At 36.3% G+C, this 25812-nt stretch overlaps 1 long non-coding RNA gene across 1 annotated transcript in view; it reads right to left on the reverse strand.

Annotated features, from left to right (window-relative positions):
* Positions 1-25812, reverse strand: part of LOC121384447 — a 220808-nt gene that overhangs the window by 126636 nt on the left and 68360 nt on the right. Inside the window, exon 3 of the long non-coding RNA XR_005959389.1 lies at positions 4927-4975. This is a non-coding gene — a long non-coding RNA (uncharacterized LOC121384447). The remainder of the gene's footprint in view (positions 1-4926; positions 4976-25812) is intronic.

Genomic DNA, 25812 nt, shown 5'->3' on the forward strand with positions numbered 1-25812 from the left:
GTGGGGTTTTATGGATAATCATAGATTAAATGAACACTGTTGGTGTTTGATTAGGTCAGGTCAGGTCATAGGGTTTTAGGTGCACATTCAGAACAAGCTGTTGTAGCGCACGGCTGTCGTGGGCACAAGAGCCGGCCTTGGCCGGCGCCTCCGTCCATGACAGGAAAGGTGGGGGGAGGGTTGTTTGATCGAGTAGTTAAGCTGTTTTATACTTCATGTGCACATGCATTACAAGTATGTTGGTATCCAATACATATTTAGATTTATTGACAAAGTTCAGTTTATGTTCAATCATTTGTAAATTTTTTCATTAAAAGCACCAAAAATGAGGTACCAAACATTATTTAGTGAATAATATGTGTATATGCTACAAAACATGGATTGTGAACAATTCTTTTGAAGCTACAGTTTGTTGTTTATTATTGTGTCCCAACCATAACGGTCCAGGGTAACACTAAGGATGTGGGCATTTGAGTGTCAATGTATGGCTAATCATAGATTAAATGGACACTAAGTACATAATTGAGTAACTTTGAGCTATTTTTATGTTGTCTGGGTATTTAGTTCTGTGAAAGTTTAATTGTCTTTCATTTGACATTTTGGGAGGTGTTCAAAATGTCACAGTTCTTTGAAATAACACTTCTATGATCACATTTATGTGAGTTTTTAGGAAGCTAAGATTGTTTTAAATTATTATCATATGAATGTATTATATGTTTTTATGATAACAAGTAATAAAATGTCAACTATTATATTGTTCAAATTGCTATTGTAAAGCATGTGTCCCAACCATAACGGTAAAATCCTATTCAGAGTGAAATATTCAAGAGCTTATATTCATGCACTTACAAGAGATATCTTCTTCAAATTTTCAGGAAGTTAAGTAAGCATGTCCAGAATTATAGATAAGACATTTTTACTAATCTAAATATGTGCCTTGTTATTTTTTTTTAATTCCATAATTCCAGTTTCTGAAAATAGATATAATTTTCTATGTATAATTTCAATACTTTTTATCAACAACCATTTATAGATGTATAGATGTTTATAAAATTGCATTAGGTCCAACTACTGCTGGTGTGCCTTGGGTTATTTAGCAGTCGGTTGAGTGCTCGTCTGAGGTGCTTACATCGCAGGATCGAACCACCTCAGTGGGTGCATTCAAATGATTGGGTTTTTTCTCGTTCCTACCAGTGCATCACAACTGGTCAAAGGCTGTGGTATGTGCTTTTCTGTCTGTGGGAAAGTGCATATAAAAGATCCTTTGCTGCATTAGGAAAAATGTAGCAGGTTACCTCTGATGACTACGAGTCAGAATTACCATATGTTTGATGCTCAATAGCTTTAAAGGGGTAGAGGTACTCTGACTATCTTTGTTGTCTCTACATATATACCTGAGTACACACACCCAACTGAAAGTAAATATCTTCAGGAGTTTTATTTTAAAACATTTTGTTGTTTAATATGACATATTGCCTTTATACAAAACTATATGAAATATATATGCCTTTTGAGGTATACATTATATTAGGTTGCACTGTAGAAACAACAGTTTCAGTGAGGTTGTCAGTTTATGTCAGAATACACCAGATCCTGGTTGTCATAAAGACACATAGCTGGACACTTTTTGAAAAATGTATGTTATCAGTATAGGTAGTCCTAAAAAAAATAACTTCCGGCTGGGTCAAAGTTCGCGGTGCACCCAACTTTTGATAGAGAAGTGAACACCACAAGTCCTGTGATTGGTTATAAATGTGAGTGTGTTGGTTGTAAAAAATAATAGTTTCATGTGGGTAAAATAAATGTGCAATTTTATTTCATCTAGTACCAATGTGTCAAGTAGCCTTGTGCTTGAAACATGTATGGGGTACCTGTAAAAAAAAAAGTACTCTAATTTTGTGCGGAACTAGTGTAGTCATAGATGCTACCCATTATCTCAGAAATGAGCAGCTTGACCCCCAATTTTTTCTGATTCCTTTTAAGGGTGAGGGGTGGTAGTATTTATATCCATGGTGTTTATGTTGATTGATATGCTGCAGGTAGGAGTTTTAGCCACATACGTTACTATTGTCATCTATGGGATTTGATTTGGTAGTATACACCCTAAATAAAAGAAATTTTAAACTTTCCATCCCATAGAGAAGACAGTACACACCATGACCTTTGTATATCAGTTATGGAGAACTGGTTGGAACAAGAAATAACCCAATGGGCCTACAGATGGGGATTGATAAGAAAAGTGCTTTGCCACTGGGTTACATTCTGACCCTGTATATCCATCAAGGGTGGTCAGTTGCAAGATCCATCAGATATCACACCTGATAAAATGTTAAAGTTTGTTTTTCTTGAACGACACTACTAGAGCTCATTGATTTACTAATCATCAGCTATTGGATGTCAATCATTTGGTAATTCTGACAGATAGTCTTAGAAAGGAAACCCACTACATTTTTCATTTAGTAGCAAGGTATCTTTTGTATGCATCATCACACAGACAGGATAGCACATACCACAGCCTTTGATATACCAGTCATGGAACACTGGCTGGAACAAAATATAGCCCAATGCACCCACTGATGATGATCGATCCTAGATTGACCATATATCAAGAGCGTGCTTTACCACTGGGCTAAGTCCTGCCCCTCACATCTGATATGAGTTACATCCTACTTTGGACTAGTTCAAATGCAGTGAGCGTTTTCATCAAACATTATTTACATTTACAGATTAAATGGGAATAACATGTGTTATTAAGTTGAAGACATACAACTGACTGCTCCTAGCTGATAACCTGGTTGCCAGTAACACCATCCAATGAAATCAGCATGATCTAAATTGATTTTTATGTGATGTATAATTTTTATCTGAAACTGATTGCTCTATGACGTATAGGTTAGCTGAAAGGCCAAGCATCATAATTAAGTTTCAGTAAAAAAACCAAAAGACATTGAAATTTATTTTAGACCTGTTTTTTGAGGGAGGGATATGTAAAAAAAAGAAAAAGAAAAAAAAAGACTATATATGTGTCTATGATATCATTTATCTTCCAACTCATTTAAAAATGTATTCATCATGGCTTTGCTCATAAGATATGTTTTTTAATCTATTTTGAAACAACTTGTAAGATAAACGGTATCTAATGGCCACTCATGTGGTATTTCCTATATGATACAATGGTACAACAAACCAGCAGTCATGGGCTTAAAATGCATCTAGGCATATTATTTGGAAATTGTTTTCAAATGTGAATTAGGCAAACCAGGGGTGGGGAAAAGCCCTTTTTTCCCGGTCTGGGACCGATTCTCGATCTCTGAGACCGAAATTATTTTTCAAAAACGTGCGTTTGCCGGTCCCACTTTTGTCATTCTTGTCGGTCCGAAGCACCTGTCCGTTTCTATTATAGGAACAAATTCCTATCCGCCAATTGGATCGGCCTGCCCAGACATTGGCATCTTGTGCATGATTTAAAATAATAATAAATAAATAAATAGTGGTCAAAATTGACTGGTGTTTCTGATGTCTGTGATTTTAAAGTCTGCCATAAGTCAATCAATCTACTGCCACTAGGCTAGACATTTGTCAAAGCCGCTGTGCTGGTCACGAGATAAAACAGACGTTAACAATAGCATCATTCTTGGTGAGAAAGCTACCAAGGTATTACACTCCAATTAAAACAAAGGACCCAGAGTTTGCAACTGGTCACAATCAACACATGTTAACGCCTGTGTACGGAGCTCTGTCGGGTCGAGTGTCCGAGGCAAGAGGCTTTTGTGAAATACAAACTGCTTGAAATAGCATAAAATATACTGAAATAATCTATAAATGTGTTTCTTGTTGACTGTTCAATGTAGTGTAGCAAATAATTATAAAGGACTTTAAAATTTAAAAAAAGGTTTACACCTCTTTTTTTTTTTTTTAAAGTGGGAGTGAGTTGGAATAGCTAAACCGGCTATCTTTAGAGTCAGGAGAGGTCAAATGTCATCCAATCGGCGATAACGTTATTAATTGCTTTGTCTAAACGTGTGCCAGCTCAAGTTGTCAAACGCTCCAACGTTGTTATTGTTTATTAATTTTCAGGACTACTGAATACTGGTACTTTTTATACATATATGGGAGTTAAAATGCATAACTTTTATTCCTTTTTTATATTATTTATTCCATTATGTAAAATAAATATAATAATTTTTTTTTTGCTGATGTGATCAAACATTTTGTTTTTCTTTCATGTTTTGATGTTTATCGTTTCGCGTTCATGATTCAAGATAAAAATATACAAATGCCACTATGATTTTGTTTTTAGAACACTATTTGGCAAATATCACCTTTTACATGATTTTATAATTTTTATTTGTATTCCTTTCTTCTTATCCCTCTACCCCCCCTCCCCCCGGTAGTGATGACATCAACGTGGGACCGATTGACAATTTTATTTTTCCCCACCCCTGAGGCAAACCCTTTAGTGAGGATTTTTGGTCACATTTAAGGACTGTGGATGCATGAAGGCAAGAGGAGTTAATTCCCTTGAACAAAGCCTTGCATTATTCACAGACAGGTTATTAGTAGCTGAATCACCACTGACAGAATTCAAAGCAGTTGCCTTTGAGAAAGTGCAATCAGTATATTCTATCTAACAAGTTGAGAGGTGTAGCAGAGTTTCACATCAAATTCTCACCATGCTTTACAGCAACATTCTGGGCTCACACTGAAATAAAAATATTTTTAGCCAATTTTTTAGATGTGTTTAGCATTTCCTTGAAAAAGATTAAAAAGATGTTAATTTAAAGAAAGTTTTGTCAGCTTTTGTTAGGTAAAGATTAAATGTATTATAATTAGCACTTGGCTAGTCTGGCAATGGACACTGTGAGATCAGAACATGGTTGTCATGCAGACTAATACAGTTCAAAGTAAGCCATGTTGAGTTCTTACCTTTTCTTCTAATAATCAGTGCACCCAACTGGCATCCATGATTTTTCATCTGTTTAAAAACAAAAAAAATGAATTAATGTTTAATGACAAAAGACACAATGGACCGGATTTATGAAGCCTGTTTGACTGAAATGTAGGTGTTTAAGGATAGGTAAATGTTTATAGTTACATGGGTGTGATGATCAACATTAATTTATAATTATTAAATTATTAATTTAAAAAAAGTGCAAACAGCTATGAAAGGGTTACCTTTATGAAAGACTCAATGAAGCATATTAACATTAAACACCAAAAAAACCCTCACCAACTTTCAAAAATACAATGAATCATGTGTCAGACAAAAACGATTAACAATTTTTAAAATGTATCAACATTAAAGTGATACCTAATTTAACTTAAGATAGTTCCATGAACAATATTTCATGTGCACCATCACTCTGTTCACGTATCGGTTATACAAATTTAAATTCACATTAACAACCATTCAGTTATATGCAAAGCCATGCATTACTCATCAGCTGCAAATATTGTCATTAAAATGTAAATGATTAAGCATAATTCACGTCACCGAACACCCCTTGCTGCTTATCGGAAAGAGTAGCCTATGTGGCGGCAGCAGGTTTCCTCTAAAGAAATATGTCAGAATTACCATATGTTTGACGTCCAATAGCTGATGATAAGATAAAAATCAATGTGCTCTAGAGGCTTTGTTAAATAAAACAAACTTTACTTTACATGAACTGACTTCCGGTTAGGTAAGTTTGAAATATTGTCCTCTGCAGGAATAGGGAAAGTTCAATTTATACCACTGTTGTTTTATAGACATATACATGTATATGGCCTATTAATTTGTGAACAAACATGTTTCAATTGTGCCAAAATTCTTATAAGCAGATTTGTAAATAAGTTCAACTGACTTGATCACTGTGGCTTGTATTCCTGTCTGTTGGAAAATGTTGAGAAAATGGGTAGCTTACTTGGTAGTATGTTGTTTTTTTCCCTCCACACAAAACTAACTTATATTTAGATAAAAATGTGATAGTCACTGAATGAATGATTTACTGCAATGTTCTTATACATGTCCTCTTTAACCATTTATCATTCAATGAATCTGATATTGTAATTTACTGTTTTTGAAATGAAATAAAATATTTATGTTGAGGTATAATTCTTTAGGTTAGTGATTTCCTTAACAATCCCAATTTACAATATAAAAATATATTTAAATAACAATAAATAAATCCATATGATTATTAAATATCCAACATGTCAATTAAGGTGCATAAAGGGGTATACAATTAACTTAACAGGGTTCTCTCTCAGTAAATAATGGTGGCTTTCAGCAAGTTATTAACATTTGTTTTAAAATGTCAAGAATACATCTTCCACTATATAATATCCATAAAAGTACAATGAAATAATTTTACTTATTAGTAAAAAGAATATACATACATGCAACAAAATGATGGTATGTTAAATGTGCGACAGTCTTACATGTATATATATCTGTGTGAAATCTATCAATTTATATTTATTTATTGCAAATAAAAAATAACAATTCCGAAATATGGCTTTAGAAAACTGTAATAATTACGGTCCTCTAAGAAATTACTGAATCTAGTAAACCACTACATGGATAATAACCTTCAAAACATGCCAGAATAAACCACATTAGTTGTTTGTTTATTACACGGAAATCTGATCTTGCAATAACAATGGGATCAGTGGAAAGACAGACAACCCCATTTAGAGACCTTTTGTTCTTGAGGAAAAAGGATACAATTAAACCTCTTGGAAATCCCCGCTACCTTGGAATACGAAGAGCTTATATGATTAATAAGACACAAGAAACTGATTCAATCCATTGATTTATTTCCATCTTCGGGCACATTAGCCTTCGTGACCCATAAATACGAGCATATCCATCATCCATTGAAATCCATGCAGGCTCGACCTTTGCAACATATAGCCATGCATATATGAGATCTAGTGCTGGACGACACAAATCAAAGCCTGTCTTTAGTAAATGGAAAACAAGAGTTGATGATTCTCTTATCAGACTTTTACAGCTATACTTCATTAATCACACACCGTCATAAAATTTAGCTGTTTATGTGCTCAACAGCAATAGAGCTGCATACAGTAATAGTTTATGAGATTATGTGAAGAAATATGAGGACTTGTGCACTTTGACTGCATGGAATAGAAAATCCAAAAAACAAATAAGCCTCACAAATTTCTTTTGTAAAAATCATAATGTGCAATCTTCAGCCTCATTTGCATAAAAAACACTAATTATAATTAATACATGTAATTATGCACTATGGGCCCATTCTCCACTAAGTGTGCAAATTGCCCATGTTCATGTCATACTAACCTACGTCCAATGTTATTTGCAATATATTTGTCCCATGTTGATCGAACAACACCTATACTTGTTCTATCATTGTGATATATATTTATATTTAGGTTAGACATCCATTGAGTTCACAATGCACCACGGAATACCTGCATTTTGCAAAATTCACCGTGTCGCCAAGCATATATGCCATCGCTAACCGGTCTTGTAGATGTAAAATATACATAATGCACCTGCAATTAATGTCCATTTCGTTGGTCAAATAATAGTAAAACACTTCTACATCATTCACTTTTAATTTAATGGGAATGTTTTTTAAACAGAAAATCGATAACACCTGTCGGTAATTTCAGGATAGATACGTTACTGTAACGTATCTGTGAGCGTAAATGCACAGTACCAGAATAGAATAACTGTGTTACGATCACAAAGTGTGAAAGTTAAACCTTAATTCATTCATACAATATATGATACATTCACTTAACACCTCAATTTAATGAACAAATATAGTTAAGAGTGTGGAGCTTCTGTATTTTTTAAGTTACTCGAGATTTTGAACAGATACGTTACAACTCTTGTCATTGTTACGTCGACCATATCCATTATGTAGTGGTGTTGCACGTATCTACCCAAAGGACGCAAGGTAGGCATTCATTATATATGGACATACATTATGTATTGGCCATACATTTTCAAAATTCACTGAAATTGCATTATGATAGCCAAATACGATATAACCAGATACGTGATCAAAATGCAGTTCCATTTAGAATATTTGATTTTTTTCGCCTAGAGTAACGTTGGCGTGATTACGTCATCTGGAAGAGCTTCTGGGTAAATTTGCGAACCAAGATATCGTGATTGAACCACATTTGGTGAGTTATATTTCCAATCTAATTAAAATCAAATGTAATCAATGCCTTAATGTTGTGAATTCGTGTCTATTTCTTGTCATATATGAATGTTATATCGTTTGTTTTAGTATTGTGTGTACTCTTAAAAGAAAAGCAGTGGTAATGTTAACTTAATAGAACCAGCTATCTTATAGTTTAGTTTGGTGTTAAGGTAACGTATCTGTTGTAATGCGGTAACGTATATGGCGCATGCTTTTTTATATATCCACTTTGTATATTGCATGTACTAATCGACAGTGTTCACACAGTTAATGTAATTTCGTTTGTACTATATCTTATTTTATGCAATTGTATTCATTTCAGTCTGACAATGGCTAAAACACGGGCGGAAATTCAAAAATCGTACAAAGAACGGAAAAAACTGAAGGATACCGGTTTTCTGAAAAAAGAAAAGGTCCGACAAGAACAATACAGAGTTCCTGCAAATCAGCTTAACAGCAAGAAGCTGAAAGTACGTCGTGACAAAAGTAAACAATATTGTAAGAAATACAGAGTAAAGAAAGCACTTGAGAAGAATAACAGAAAATCAGGAGAAAGTGAAATCCACAAAACTGAATCACAGATTGCTACCCAATCTAGTGAGATCAGCAGCTCATCTGATTGTCTATCTATGTCGGGCCCAAGTGGTCACAAACGTCCATCCAAGTCCGATCAGTTAATAGTACGAATGCCATTTCCTGTTAGGTCCCCTGTAAACACCCGAAGGTCGAGGGCACTAAGAAAAGCAAAAACTTAAATAGCTAAACTGAAAGAACAGATTTTAACTGCAAACAAAAAATTAAACAAATATCAGAAAAGGTTCGAGAGACTTTCATCCAAGATGGTTAACAAAGACAAAACAACACTGTTAATCAATCAAAACCTTCCTATTACACCAAGATCGAAAACGTCTCATGATCTCACAACAGTTGGTATTAGTCCTCGATCTTTGCCTCGGTCTGTTATTAAACAACTGCAACTGAGTAACTGTGTTGTAGCTGACATAAAATCAGCATTTGAACAAAATCCTTCCCAGCGATGCAGATTGACTATCAACAGGGTCGTTAGTGGGAAGATTCTCAAAAAGTACAGAATGATCAACCATTTGAATAAAGCTGCAGGAACGTCTCGACGTCGCAAGATTGTTGATACATCTAAAATACTAACCACATCCAGACGATCTCGTCAAGCTATCATGAAAGACGAGCTGGTTGCTTTTTTGGAAAGAGATGATATTAGTAGATGCATGCCTGGAAAGGAAGATGTTAATACAGTAAATGGAAAGAAAATGCAAGTCCGCATTCTGAATGATTATTTGCAAAACGTGTATGACAAGTTTGTATTAGAAGAACCTGCAATAAAGCTTTCATTCTCTGCTTTCTGCAAAATTCGACCCCAAAACATTCATGTCACAGCATTACTGTCAAGAAATAGGTGCCTCTGTATTATTCACCAGAACATGGCTCTGAAACTGAAATGTCTTATCAGTCTACGTTTGAATATCTCTCCCAATCCTGATGCAGTGTGTTCATCACTTTCCATTGCAGACATGACCGAGAAGTTGGCTGTTCTGGAAAATAACAACACTGTTGAATATGAGGAATGGAAAAGCATTGATGTAGATGGCAAAAAGAAAATGAGAATTATTAGAACTTCTGTAAATGGAAAAGAGTTTATTCAAACGATGATGGTGCAATACCAAGCATTCAAAAGCCACGTTGACAGAGTAGCTGCTCAGTACAAAGCATTACGCCAGTTGAAAGAAAATCTGCCACAGGGTACTGTCATCATACAAATGGATTTTTCTGAAAATTTTGTATACCAAACGATGGACGAGGTTCAGTCTGCTTATTGGAATGCCACATCAGTCACCATTCATCCCATGGTGGTTTATCACAGAGTTGATGGTGAAAATATTGAGCATAGAAGCATGGCATATATTTCTGATGTCAAGCACCACAATGCTTCTGCAGTGTATGCTATACTGAACCAACTTATTCCTGAAATAAAACGCATGTTTCCTGACACCAGCTGCATTCACTACTGGACTGACAGCCCATCTTCACAGTACCGAAACCGCTTCATGATTACCATCATAGCATGTCATGCCGAGCTGTTTAAAGTATCTGCAAGGTGGAACTATTTTGAGGTTGGACATGGGAAGGGTCCATGTGACGGGATCGGCGATACAGCTAAGCGTTTAGCAGCACAAGCAATTAAGCAAGAAAAAGCAACCATACAAGACGCTCAGGATTTCTTCAAATGGGCAACCCAGAATGAAAAGTTGATCTATTATTACTTTTACTCTCATGATCAGTATGATGCAGCTGCTGAATACATTACCTCTATTCAGACAAAACCAATTCCGGGCACAATGAAGTTACATGCTGTGCAGTCTACACTGTATGGAGAGATATATACTCGTGAGACGTCTTGCTACTGTGAAGGGTGCCTCAACTGGGATAATCCTTGCAATGGGTGGATACCGCACAGGCTATATCCAGGTCCACAGTGCGAAAACATGACAGATGGTCGTACTTCAGAACGTGAGGTTGAGTCAGTTGAAGTTGATCAGTCAACATTCCAAGCTGACAATGAAGATCCAAAGGATTTCCAGCCCTGTGAAGGGGATTTGGTGGCTGCCATGTATGACAATGATTGGTACGTTGGCAAATTTCTACAGGTTGATCTAAATGATTCGGATGCACTCATATCCTTCATGTCAAAGCACACAGTCCGTGGTAGGATCATGTTGAAATGGCCATCAAAGTCGGATGAAATATGGATTACATTTAAGGAATTAATTATACCAGTTGCAGAACCTGTTCCGAATGGAAGATCTAGAAGGTTTTTCACCCTGTCCCAGGCGAACATGGAGTCCATTGACAAATAAATCTCAGAGAATAAGTAAAAGAACAGATACGTGACCTCTGTATATTACACAGAACAGTGATTGATTTAAGACGGTTTTGTTTAGAAGTAGTTTATATTTTGTGAATAGTCTTTGTTACATCGTTCAGTTAAAGCAATTTTGTTAATTTGTTCAATTTTAGTTTTCACACAGATACGTTACCGTGTGACAACAGCTAAGCAAACAACCACTGTTAGTCAATTGGAAGGAACATGTTACAGAAGCTTAAAAATATGAAACAAATTAGTTTGGAGTAACTTTTGGAAGGCAAATTGTAGTTTTTGCTTTGAAAAGGATATTTTATTGAGAACATTGTGTCATTGGCTTCTTGATAAACTGATCCAGATTGCAGTGGAAGTGTTAACATTTCTTATACCAAACTTGTGATACAGTCAACTTATCTCAAATATGAATATTTATATCCTAAACAGGCATATCTTTCAACAAAACAATCACCTGTTTTATCATGAACACATTAACCATGAGTACTGTCTTCTTTTATTGAAATTTGATGTGTAACGTATATGTTGTTTACCATAAAGGGTGTTTTCATATATATTCAATTATTTTGGAATGTATGGCGTCTAAAATGCAACCCCTTCAGATCCCGTTCTTTAAGACATATAGCTATTAAAATAATAAACAATGGTGGAAATACTGCAAACTTTTTTTAAATTATTTTTCTATTTTTAAATGCACATTTTGTGGAGATTGGGCCATATATATACCAGTGCTGTAATATTGTATTCACATATCAAATAAAAATTTAAATAAAAAGTTAAAGATTGTTTTGTTTAACATCACAAGAGCACACAGATTTATTAATCATCGAATATTGGACGTCAAACATTTGGTAATAATTCTGACAAACAGTCGTAGAGAGAAAAAACCAGCTACATTTTTCCATTAGTAGTAAGGGGTCTGTTATACCACAGCCTTTGATAGATCAGTCATGGTGTACTGGCTGGAATGAGTAATACATATAGCCCATTGGGCCCAGTGTCTGGGATCGACCCTAGACTGACCATGCATCAGGCGAGCACTTTACCAATGGGCTAAGTCCAGCCCCGAAAATTCAAATGAAATCAATTCTTTCCAGTAGGCCTATTAAGCATAGATTCTACTTTATAACAGCAGTAACAGTACAATATAAATCTTTGAGCTTAATTTTCAAAGAAAGTCAAGACAGAGTTAATTATCATTACCTAGGGTACTAACAAATGTGGCAGTTTAAGCCCCCACCCCTCAATCCCGAGTCAGGCCACCGATCTTATCTAATTTCTTTTTAACCACCCGATCTAATCTAGCGACCAAATTTAATGAGAAGAATTTTCTTTATTAATTATATTAGAGATGCGGATCAAAATTTTTAAGGCCCACTATTTAATTTTTGTATGTAAATTTCAAAATTGTCCACTTGATTTTTTTCTGTCCCGGGACAAGCCTCTGGCAATCCAGAGACAGGCCCCAGGACGGACATGCTCGAAATTCTAGTGGTATATTCGCACTCGCTGTTTAATATAATGCATGGATCTCTTACCACATGTGAGTAAATGTTCAGAGTTTAAAAATACAACCACTAGTCCAACAGGTGATCTACAGGCAGTAACAAATGATAATTACATTTGTGTTACATTGATTACAATTTAATGTCATCCCATTGGTCCAGCCATAACAACACAAGTTCGTTAATTTCTCGATGAACGTAAAAATAACATTGTCAGCGAACGTCATATCTGATGATGTCATTTTATATTGATAGTTTGTCTTATTGATTGTTATTATTGAAGAACCAAAAAATAATCCAAATTAAATCAAAATAAAATATGAACTTTTAGTGTTATTATTAGTAAGTACACTGTATGTTTTAAATTTAATTACAAGTATTGTCTGTTATTTCATTTACGTTCATCTGGGTGTGAACAAAAAAAAAGGTGAGAATGGCTTCACCAATTCAAAGTTTGCAGACAATTCTTTTTGTTCATACGACGATGAATGTAAAATAACAAACAATCATTAATTGGCTGTTAATCAATTTAAGACATGTTAATTGGTATTTTATTAATTATAAGGTGACTGACTAGGTAGTCACTATGTGGTAAACTACCACGTAACGTTTTGGGTAGCTCCAGCCTGTGCACTACGACTGGGGCGGGACATAGCCCAGTGGTAAAGCGTTCACTTGACGCGTGGCCGGTCAAGGATCGATCCCCGTTGGTGGATCCATTGGGCTATTTCTCGTTCCAGCCAGTGCTCCAAATTGGTGTAATAAAGGCTGTGGTATGTTTTATCCTGTCTGTGGGATGATGCATATAAAAGATGCCTTGCTGCTAATTGAAAAGAGTAGCCCATGAAGTGACGACAGTGGGTTTCCTCTCTCAATATCTGTGTTGTCCTTAACCATATGTCTGACGCCATATAACCAAAAATAAAATGTGTTGAGTGTGTTGTGAAATAAAACATTTCCTTCCTTCCACAGCTGGCATATCAAAGGCTGTGGTATGTGCTATCCCATCTGTGGGATGGCGCATATAAAAGATCCCTTGCTACTAATGGAAAAAATGTAGCGGGTTTCTTCTCTAAGACTGTATGTCAAAATCACCAAATGTTTGACATCCAATAGGCGATGATTAATAAATCAATGTGCTCTATAGATGTTATTAAACAAAAAACAAACTTTAAACTTTTTAGGTAGCTTCTTTGACAGATGAAGGCTTAACGAGACATGTCCATTTGAGCAGATCTTGACACTGGGATATATATCACATCCATGCAATTAGTGCGAAAACTTAGATGTCATTCGTGATAGTTTACAACCCAAGATGACAACTATAACACAGCAAATCTCTCACAATCCTCAACTTACAACATCAACAACACTAGAGTCAGCATGTAAATCTATAACCAGTGGGGAAAACAGGATATCTGATGCACTTGGTGGAAATAAAGAAAACCCATATGTCATTAACCGACTTCTATCAGCGTCTTCAAGCCGTACATCATGTTGAGACGGCACCATGTGTCGTTACCTGCCTGACAACCTTGTCTACTTGTTCTGAAGCCATGTTTTTATTAGTTCAATCAATCCCAGTGTGTCCATGACCTGGTCTACATTGGTGGAAGACCTGCAGGGCTGGATGCTGTGACACACGAGTATTTCCTGCCATGTCCATGGCACCAATCAAGCACGAGCAGCTGATAAAGGGTCTCTTGCTGAGAAATCACAAGTAAAATGTTATATTCATGCTGCTCGAACTAAGCAAATTAAGGTAGTATTTTTTCATGAATCATCTTTCCAAATAATAATATATCACCGACACATGCCTGTGTTAAAACATTCTAAACTGACAGCATCATAAATTGAACAAGAATGGACATCCATCTCATTGCAATTGCAATTTAAAAATACATGTTATGTCAATCATAAAATTGCTTTTTTTTTAGAGAATATAAATAAGAAAATCTGAACAAGAATGAACTTCCATCTCATTGTAATTGCAATTCAAAAATACATATTATGTCGATCATAAAATTGCTTCTTTTTTCTTTGAGAATATAAATCATAAATTGAAGAAGAAAGGACACACATCTCATCACAATTGCAATTGAAAAACATATATTCCATGTATGTCAATCACAAATTGCTTTTTTTTTAAATGTATAATTCAGAAATTTGTAAAATTTATCAAATAAAGTGACTGAAAGAACTCAGGAGACATCACATGATAAAGAGTGTTTGTATGAGAATAGCCAATTGCAAAGCAATCAATGAAATTGCAATGATGTCTTGTCACATGCAATCAGCTATATTGTGTGGCATCACCTTAAGAGTTATTCCATCATGGTACTATTATTAAAGAAGCCATGCTAATAAAGAACAGAATACACCAACTTAATTCAATCACCAAATTAGTAGGCATCTTTAAGGTGCATACCACCAAATCAAATCCCATAGATAACAATAGTAGCATATGGCTTAAGGTGTTACATGCAACCTTTCAATGAACATATTAACTTTTTTTTAATTAAAAAATAAATCTTTATCGCCCCCAAAAGTCTTATACATATGTCATGGTTGGGAAGCCTAAAAAGAAGTACGACCACGTCTGGTGATTCTACACACTTAGTATTTCACACAAGTACAATTTGATGGGGTGAGATATAGCCCAGTGGTAAAGCACACACCTGATGTGCGGTCGGTCTAGGATTGATTCCCATCGGTGGGCCCTTTTTTTCTCAAGAACAAATGGTCTCTAAATGTGTGCCCAGGACAGCGTGCTTGAACCTTAGTTGGATATAAGCACGAAAATAAGTTGAAATGAAATATTCCTGATTGGCAAGTGTATATTTGATAGGTAACCAGACATGGCAATTGCTGCTATCTAGCCACAAAAATACGTACCAGTATTATTTACATCACAGGGTATTGTGATGCATTTGTTACCAATCTGATGCATCATGGCATGTCCTAATATTAGTTTAATATATTCAAGTGTTTGGATAAAATGTAGGTACTTATGTTATTAGCATGTATTGGGTGAGGACCTGTGTCACCATATTGCTTTTAAAAATTAAAATGTTCTCTAACAAATAACCTGTCACCCCATAAATGGTAATGGACATGGTTTATTACCGTCAATAATTCTGTAAAACTCTTGATTAAGTAGACTGTCTCATCTAAAAGAACAACTGACCAATAAATTTGTCAAATTAACATATTTGAGTATAAATACAGGGAATAATTCAGCAATAAAATTTGTAAAATAATCCACAAAACGGTAATATTTTTGGGTGAATTTTATAAAGTCGACCCCCCAAGTTATAAAATAATTTTTTCGTGAAAATAATTTGACTTATAAGCGAAGATATACGGTACATAGTTCCAAAGAAAAGAAAATTAAAACTTAGGTATTGTGGGTAATCGTTTTTGCTCCAACGTACCAATTGGCCCAATAGTATGCTTTTTTTTAAAAATGTTTTCAGAGGGAAAATGATATGTTAATGCAAATTGAAATATACTTACCGGTAGTTAAATAGTTTATTATATTATCAAGTCATTGATGTTGTTTTACAAATCAGGTTGATCAAAGCGAAGAGCCTTGTCGTAAATTCCTGCACTTGTTTACACTCAACATACAGAAGTTGGTAGGAGCTGATATCACTTCGTTCCAAGCTAGAGTACCAGGTGTGACAAAATGAATGAATTAACGACACCCCAGCACGAAAAATACATTGGCTATTGACTGTCAAACTATGGTAATGCAAAAATGAAACAAAATGCCTGCCCCCCAGTTAGGAATAATCACGGGTTTTTTATTAATTTTAAAATTATGCATTTTTCGGTCAACATGTGTTGGTGGTCCGGGTATGCATCTTTCCAACACATAAGTATAATATATATATTTTAAATTATAAAGAAAAAAACTAGGTTATGCAAACCAAACTAGGTTATGCAAAAAAAATTAGTTTGCCAAGAATGTTCGATACAATGACCCAAGCACCTGAGGTGCGTGCTCTACCTACCGAATAAAATCCCATTTCTCTTGCATGATGAAAGCTTTCATCAGCCATTATTATTATACTACTCAAAAGAATTTAAGGGTCAAAAATGTATAACCCAATAAGTTTCAGAGTGTATTAGATTGATGATGTAAACTACACCAACATTTTTATTTATTGTTCCATATTTACAAAAAAACACAAATAAACGTCACTGTATACAAGAAAGTCACATGACATGCTGTCAAAGTTGAAGGTTGTCAAACATGGATTTTACACATTAGAACATTCGTTTAATAGTGTGTGAATCCACCCCTGGCACAAATACACTCGACACATGCTGTTGATCAGACATCTGAAGAACTCTTGGGGAATGGCCTGCCACTCTGCCATAAGAAGTTGACCCAGATCATGAAGGTTGGCCGGAGGGGCACGGTTATCCCGAACTCTCCTGCCTAATTCGTCCCAGGCGTGCTCTATTGGGACCAAGTCAGGCAAATATGCTGGCCAATCCATCCTGGCGATACCTTGTTGTCTGAGAAAGTCCGTTACCACCCTGGCATGGTGGGGTCTGGCATTGTCATCCTGCAGAACTGCCCCGCCGCCAATCTGCTGAAGGCCTGGGAGAACCAACGGCCGGATAATCTCATTCAGATAGCGGATTCCATTCAGATTGCCATCCACCACATAGAGGGGGGTCCTGTGGTGGATAGAGATGCCGCCCCACACCCGGTGATTGTCTAACGTTAACGTCAGCGAAGCGCTCCCCAGGACGTCTGTAGACACGAACCCGACCGTCGTTGAACTGGAGACTAAACCTGGACTCATCAGTGAACATCACTCGACCCCACTGAACACGTTGCCACCGCAGATGAAGCATGCACCAGTCACGTCTGGCCGTTCTGTGACGTGGTAGGAGTGGTGATCGAACAGCCTGGTGATGGCAGCGTAGATTATTGGCTCTCAGACGATTGCGTATGGTTTGATCAGACACTCGAGTTCCAGTCGCAGTCCGCAGATTGTCACGTAATCGGCGTGCAGTGGTTGTGCGTTGACGTAGCGCCATATTGGTGATGTAGCGGTCCTCTCTATTTGTAGTGCTTCGGGGTCTTCCCGAACGTGGACGATTTCTAACAGAATTCGTTGCTTGGTACCGTTGCCACAGTCGGCCAACGACACTCTGACTGACACCAAGTCTCAGAGCAACATTTCTTTGCGTATTGCCATCCTGAAGCCAAGCAATAGCCCTTCCTCGATCTTCGATAGTCAGTTGAAGTCGTACCATTGTCGAATTTGGAGTGTGCACCATACACGAACGCAAGCTCCAATTATACGGAAATTCAGCATTGGGAACATGGAATACACGTGCAAAGCGTGCAAATGAAGCGCTTTGTGAAAAAGCAAGTTATGGGCACTTAGCAGACCTTTCGCTTTTGCCCTAATTTACGTGCAAATGTAAGCATGTTTTCGCCATTAGAACTAGTCGACAGTGTCAATGACAGTGGATTTTAATTCATTTATGGGTTGCTTAGACCCACTTTCGTCAAAATGGAACAATACCATGCGTGACATTATGGTCTAGCTAATATAATTGACATTCAGAAAATAATGTCGAAAATATCGTCTGACCCTTAAATTCTTTTGAGTAGTATATATTATGGATTCTAAATGAATGAATGAATGAATGAATGAATCCTTAGCTGATACAGCTGCATCCTTATTTTTCATTCTCATTCTCAAGTGAACTGTTCTTAAACTATACTGTCCATAAACTGCATGTAGTTAGGATAAAAAAATATCATCTTTCAAATTCAAATTCACATATTTCAGTGGGGAAATATACCAAAATGAAAGATCTACGATTTCATTTAAATAAGTTGATTTTATAAAAAAAAATATCCAGATGCCTAACAAAGTTTAAAGGACTGCCCACTTTTAGTAGGTTGATGGAATTCTCCAACACAAATTACATTTAGTCTCTAATTCCTTCCGTCAGGATTTCCTGCTCTTTTGTGCTGTCATCTTCACTCAAACCAAACAAATCCTCTTTGTGGATAAATTCCTTTTACAGAATGACTACAACTTGGGACGTAATTTCTGCCTGAAGCAACATCAACACATGGTTTCCATAAATTTGCACTAGCGTATTCTGGTGACAGAGAATATGCAGCTTGAGGCAAGAAAATAGAATATAAATTTGTTAACTAACTTGTTTGATGTGCAAAACAAGACCTATTATATCTGATGAGAAGCAGTATCGATCGACAAAATTAAGTTAAATATTGCTGCCGCTCATTCTGTCTCCCACAAGAACAAGTATTGGTGAATATCCAACCACGTAACATACCCAAGAAAGATATGATACAAAAAGGTTTACAAGATGATTAGAAACTGAGCTGAACAACTAACTTGATTTATTTCTGTTTTTGCTCATATTATTTTGAAAGGACAGACACTATGGATATGCAACTAATTATTTTGGACAACACTAATGTTTAAAGACAACTCTCTGGAATAGTGGTGGGATGCAGCTCAATGGTACCCAAGTTGTGACGGAACAAAGGACCGACTGCTCTTGGTGGATTTAGGCCTTTCCCCATTAGTTCCAGACATCTGCTTCTTCAAAAGCAATGGTATAATATTCTGTCCCGTCTCCGCAGACTATAGGATTTAAAATTTTATGGGAAACACTTTTTCGGTTCTGTGCCTTGTGATCATGGGAACCCATCGGAAACTGGGTTTTTTTTAAAATTATATATATATTATTTTCATTGAATAGTCATACTTGATATAATAATCATGGGAAACAAAATTTTAGTTAAGTGATTTTACCAACACACTACTAACAGAGTACTGAAACAATTGTTTGTGAGAAATCCAATGGCCTGCTATGCAAATTGCTTTTACTTTTAACAACCGGCCTCAGTAGTTAGGCCATCGGTCTACAGGCTGGCAAGTACTGGGTTCGAATCCCAGTCGAGGCATGGGATTTTTAATCCAGATACTGACTCCAAACCCTGAGTGAGTGCTCCGCAATCCATAATTGGTTCAACAAAGGCCATGGTTTGTGCTATCCTGCCTGTGGGAAGCGCAAATAAAAGATCCCTTGCTGCCTGTCGTAAAAGAGTATGTGGCGACAGCGGGTTTCCTTTAAAGGACAGTGTCAGAATGACCATATGTTTGACGTCCAATAGCCGATGATAAACTAAAAGATCAATGTGCTCTAGTGGCATCGTTAAATAAAACAAACTTTACTTTACTTTTTACTTTTTACAATTAAATCACTCACAAACTACATCCATTTTTGTTATTTGAAATGAAGTACCGTATTTTCCCCGTGTATTATGCGCACTTTTTTTCCAGAAAATACAGGTCAAAAATGGGGGTGCGCACTATACATAGCAATAGAAAAAATATCTTTTAAAAATGTCCAGCGATCACCCATGAAAAATCACCGATCGGTAGTTTACGGTACTTTACAGGTTATTGACAGTGTTCATTACAACGAAACGCCAAAACCCTCTTAAAAATCGCTTTTCACTTGTGATGGTTGTAATAAATGCAAAATAAATCTACAAAAGTATCCATGCCTTGCTAAAAAGTACACAAAAATGACAAAAATGGACCGTAAATATTTTTAATTTCCATGAGATTTAATTCGGCCATTTCCGGCAAACTGGAAATATACCACACTATTATAAATTTAGAAATCTCGCGCATTCACATTAGCCACGAGAACGAAATGTAATATGCTATATTTTTGTTTTCATATATTTATTATTAATTTACAGTGTATATAACTGTTTCGATTTATGCATGTGTGAGTCTTGTGACATGTAACTATGCAAGTACTAGCCTTTATTTAATGTGACATGTAGGTCTATGTACTCAAATACCTAACTTAAGTTTTGTTTCTTGAATATACCGCTTCTTCCGCTTTTTGTTAATTTTGGTGACGGGGAAAACGGTACATCTTGCATTCACTGTCGATTTTGTGGTTTAAAAAAACGGTGCGCATTATATTGTGGTTTATGGTTTTTCTCTTGGAATAAACGCTCAAAGTGGGGGGTGCACATTATACACCGGTGCGCATAATACATGGGAAAATACGGTAACTATAAAGATTTTTTTTAAATGCAGAAGAAATTTGTCATTTTGTTTACTTATTATCAGTAAACATCATCTCCTTAAAATGCAACATTAATTCGAGGGTTAAAGTAATTTTAATTAGGGCCATAGTAACATTTAATAAGGAAGGAAATGTTTTATTTAGCAACACACTCAACACATTTTTATTTACGGTTATATGACGTCAGACATAGGGTTAAGGACCACAGATATTGACGGAGGAAACCCGCCGTCGCCACTTCATGGGCTACTCTTTTCAATTAGCAGCAAGGTATCTTTTATATGCACCATCCTACAGACAGGATAGTACATACCACAGCATTTGTTACACCTGGAGTTGTGAAGCAATGGTTGGGACGAGAAATAGCCCAATGGATCCACCGATGGGAATCGATCCTAGACCAACCGCACATCAAGCAAACACTTTACCAGTGGGATACGTCCCACCCCCAATTTTTTTTAATAAAGCCCCATTACAACTGTTTTTATTTAGTCCAGCTGGCCACTCTAAGTTTCAACACTGAATGCTTTGTTCATCATTAATAACATTGGTGACCTTCTAACACAAATAGCTAACTCTTGCAGACATCTTCAGCCACATCTGACAATATTTTCAGAAGTATGAACATAAAGATCAGCTAATGTCATGAATTCCGAGACTGGAAATTGTTGACGTCTTCTTATCTCAATACCACCATCCTAGAGGCAATTTTCTTTTATTTTCTACTAAATATAAAATGATAAAGGTTTATGATGCACAGTTTTTTTTACCTTCATGCATGTTTTGTTGCTTATTGAATCACCTCAGTGGATCCACTCAGCTGACTGGATTTTTTCTCATTCCAACCAATGTACCACAACTGCACAAAGGCTGTGGTATGTGCTTTCCTGTCTGTGGGAAAATGCATATAATAGATCCCTTGCTGCATTAGAAAAAATGTAATGGGTTTTCTCTGATGACTACGAGTCAGAATTACCAAATGTTTGACATCCAATAGCCGACAATTAATTAATCAATGTGCTCCAGTGGTGTCATTAAATAAAAAATAATAAATAAATAAAAACGGTTTTCTTGGTATTGAACAAACCTGAACGATAACAAAATGTATTCTGTGTCACAATTTACTGAACAAAACCCATTATATTCTGTACAAAGTTATATATATATATTTAAACATTATCATCCACTTATTACTTCCACTTGGATACGAAACATCACCTAGCCTTTAGGGAATGGTTCCAAATAACAAAATCTATAGACTATAGACCAACATAAATGTAGAAAATAAAATCATAAAACCAATTAAAATATTAACCAAACTTTCTAACCTCCAAGCAGACAAATTACAAATGCTAATTCATCCCCATCTACAATTTGCAATGCTCATTGCTAAATTTTCCTGCTGGCAAGTCAATTTTAATATTTAATTTCCAGTTTAGCATTTGTTGTGGACAGCACCAACAGATTAAAGAAAAATAGTTAGGACATGTGACACGAGATGTATATATTTATAGGCTTTGTTTTACATAAAAATAATAACATTTATTTTCTCATCATGGTTTTAAATACATGTATCAATAGAAATATATTTGTTTAAAATATTCAGTAGTATAATATAATCAGCAGTACTGTGTAAATGGTTGCCATTATATTCAAATTAATTACAAGCTGTTTCAAAAACATATCTAATGAGGAAGAGTAATACATTTTTAAAAGATAAATGGCACCTAATGTTAATGAGTTAGCATATTCTACTTGTTATATATTCTGAAAACTAGGTTAAAAAGAAATTTAATACATTTTCCGAATGAAACTTATTAAATTGTGCTTGCACTAGTTTAGTGTTAATTTCAAGGGGCGGGACGTAGCCCAGTGGTAAAGCACTCACTTGATGCACGGATGGTTTGGGATCGATCTCTGTCAGTGGACCCATTGGGCTATTTCTCACTCCACCCAGTGCACCACAACTGGTATATCAAAGGCTGTGATATGTACTATCCTGTCTCTGGGATGGTGCATATAAAAAAGTAGCCCATGAAGTGGCAACAGCAGGTTTCCTCCCTTAATATCTGTGTGGTCCTTAACCATATGTCCGACGCCATATAACCGTAAATAAATGTGTTGAGTGCGTCGTTAAAAAACCCACACTCCTTGTTAATTTCAGTGGATGTTTTAGCTTTGATGTCTATGTCTTCATCATGGAGCAGCAAATCAGCCGTCTCTTCTGAATGCATGATATGTGTGATATCGCTATTTATTATATAACATTTAGTGAAATATCTTAAAATATCAGTGAAATAAAAGTGTTATCAGTCACTATTTCACTCTAAAAATCGTCACTGTAGAAAGTGTTATCTTCACTGTGAGAAAGCCGGATCTATTTTGCTGCTGGCATTTTAAAAATAAAGGCAAATTGCCAAAAGTTATATAATAAATAGAAAATTTCATGTTTTTTGTCAAATATGATTTATATCTTATCTCGTAAAGTTTTCAATCATATCGCACTCATCATCCAACCACGACTCGTGAGATATGATTGCAAACTTCACTCGATGAGATATAAATCATATTTGACAAAAAACATGAAATATCCTCTATGTATTAAAATACCACAATATCATACATGGACATTAGGATTAACATTGTTTTTTTTACAATGATTTATGAGTATTTGCCATATGCTAGACTGGTCTGATATTTTATTCTTAGCTATACAGTGAAAATTAAATTGATTTTTTTTTTTTTAATTTCCTTTTTGTCTAAAAAAAAGAAATGGTTTCCAGATACTGCTAAAGTCTGTATGTCATGAGAAACTGTCACAGTGTCCACAATATAAAATCATGGTTTGGTCCTGATTTACTAGTATTTTTCCCCCCCATCTGGAGAAAATTGCACATAAAAAAATACTTCCTACTAATGGAAAACTGCAGTGCATTTTCTCTGAGGACTACATTTCAAAATTACCAAATGTCCGACATCCAATAGCCGATGATTAATTAATTAACTCTAGTGGTGTTGTTAAACGACAGAAACATTTGATTACCAGTATCAAAAGTGACTGCATGCTGTATCTGGTTCACAGACCTGATCAATAAAGAGTTGCCCGTGTTGTGCCATGCCGTATGGCATGTTCCCTTATTCTGATCACTGGATCTGATGTCAAAGATCGACAGTGTGATGGGGAGATGTCTTTTCTTGTCTGACCACAAACTTGGTCTGTAGTCAACACTATTAACACTTTACACTTGACCGGGCTGCAGACAAATAAAGTCTATCATGCACCTGACAGGGTTGAGTTTTTTTAATGTAGCTGATCTACAAGAGCTGAGCTTGTGCAGAAGGCTGGTACTGGAGACATGGCAATGTTGGAATCATCATTCCAGAACAGTGCTGTTGAGTGCTCAAACCAGAATGAAGCTCCATTAAGGAAACCAGAGACAACAGCTGCTGTCATAGTTCCCAGGCACTGAAATAAGCATAGTGTCTGCTGGTAACCCACTTGTACAGCCCTGTGTTTAACTGACACAAGCACTCTATGTCATTTTATATTTAATAGTCTGCTTCTTACACTTACACTAATGTAATAGGAACAAGTCAAATTGTTTTAACAAGTACATGTCAAACAGAAGCAAGTAAAATTGTTTTAGCAAGTATATGTCAATCCCTGCAATTGTCTCCAGCAATCAGCAATGCTGTGGAGATAATGCCAGGAGGGATTTGAATTCTCCATGGCACTTTTCTCTTGTGGATTTTATTTTTTTTTTTTTTCATAGCATGTTTTTTGCTGTAAACATCATCTTAATTGCAGGTTCTGTATGTATTCATAACAAAATGCTATCTACTGGTACTGAAAATGTATAGCTCCGCTCCATGGTTATCACAAAATATAGTTCTGGTATTACAAATGTATCAAGTTTATGATTTCAATTATTTTTAATATAAAAAAAAGGTACATTATATTTATTCATGTTCCATCAGTAAAGCCCTCGCCTGTCTGGAATCGACCCAAGTCGGTGGGCCAATTGGACTATTTCTCATTCCAGCCAGTGGGTGGGCCAATTGGGCTATTTCTCATTCCAGCCAGTGGGTGGGCCAATTGGACTATTTCTCATTCCAGCCAGTGGGTGGGCCAATTGGACTATTTCTCATTCCAGCCAGTGGGTGGGCCAATTGGACTATTTCTCATTCCAGCCAGTGGGTGGGCCAATTGGACTATTTCTCATTCCAGCCAGTGGGTGGACCAATTGGGCTATTTCTCATTCCAGCCAGTCGGTGGGCCAATTCTCATTCCAGCCCATCGGTGGGCCAATTGGGCCATTTCTCATTCCAGCCAGTCAGTGGGCCAGTTGGGCTATTTCTCATTCCAGCCAGTGGGTGGGCCAATTGGGCTATTTCTCATTCCAGCCAGTCAGTGGGCCAATTGGACTATTTCTCATTCCAGCCAGTGGGTGGGCCAATTGGGCTATTTCTCATTCCAGCCAGTCGGTGGGCCAATTGGGCTATTTCTCATTCCAGCCAGTCAATGGGCCAGTTGGGCTATTTCTCATTCCAGCCAGTCAGTGGGCCAATTGGGCTATTTCTCATTCCAGCCAGTCGGTGGGCCAATTGGGCTATTTCTCATTCCAGCCAGTCAGTGGGCCAATTGGACTATTTCTCATTCCAGCCAGTGCACCTCAACTGGTATAATATATCACAGGCCATGGTATATGTGGTATCCTAGCTGTCTATGGGATGGTGCATATAAAATATCCCTTGCTACTAGTGGAAAAATGTATCAGGTTTGCTCTCTAAAACTATATATCCAAATTACCAAATATTTGACATCCAATAGCCAATGATTGATAAATCAATGTGCTCTGGTATGATTAAACAAAATAAACTTGTACATCACTGTAGCCATGGTAGGGACAGAATGTAGCTCAATGGCAGAGCACCTGCCCATAGTGTGATGAGTCGCAGTGTGATTAAACAAAATAAACTTGTACATCACTGTAGCCATGGTAGGGACAGGATGTAGCTCAATGGCAGAGCACCTGCCCATAGTGTGATGAGTCGCAGTGTGATTAAACAAAATAAACTTGTACATCACTGTAGC

The sequence above is a fragment of the Gigantopelta aegis genome, chromosome 10 (assembly GCF_016097555.1).
Source record: "Gigantopelta aegis isolate Gae_Host chromosome 10, Gae_host_genome, whole genome shotgun sequence".
Taxonomy (NCBI): domain Eukaryota; kingdom Metazoa; phylum Mollusca; class Gastropoda; order Neomphalida; family Peltospiridae; genus Gigantopelta; species Gigantopelta aegis.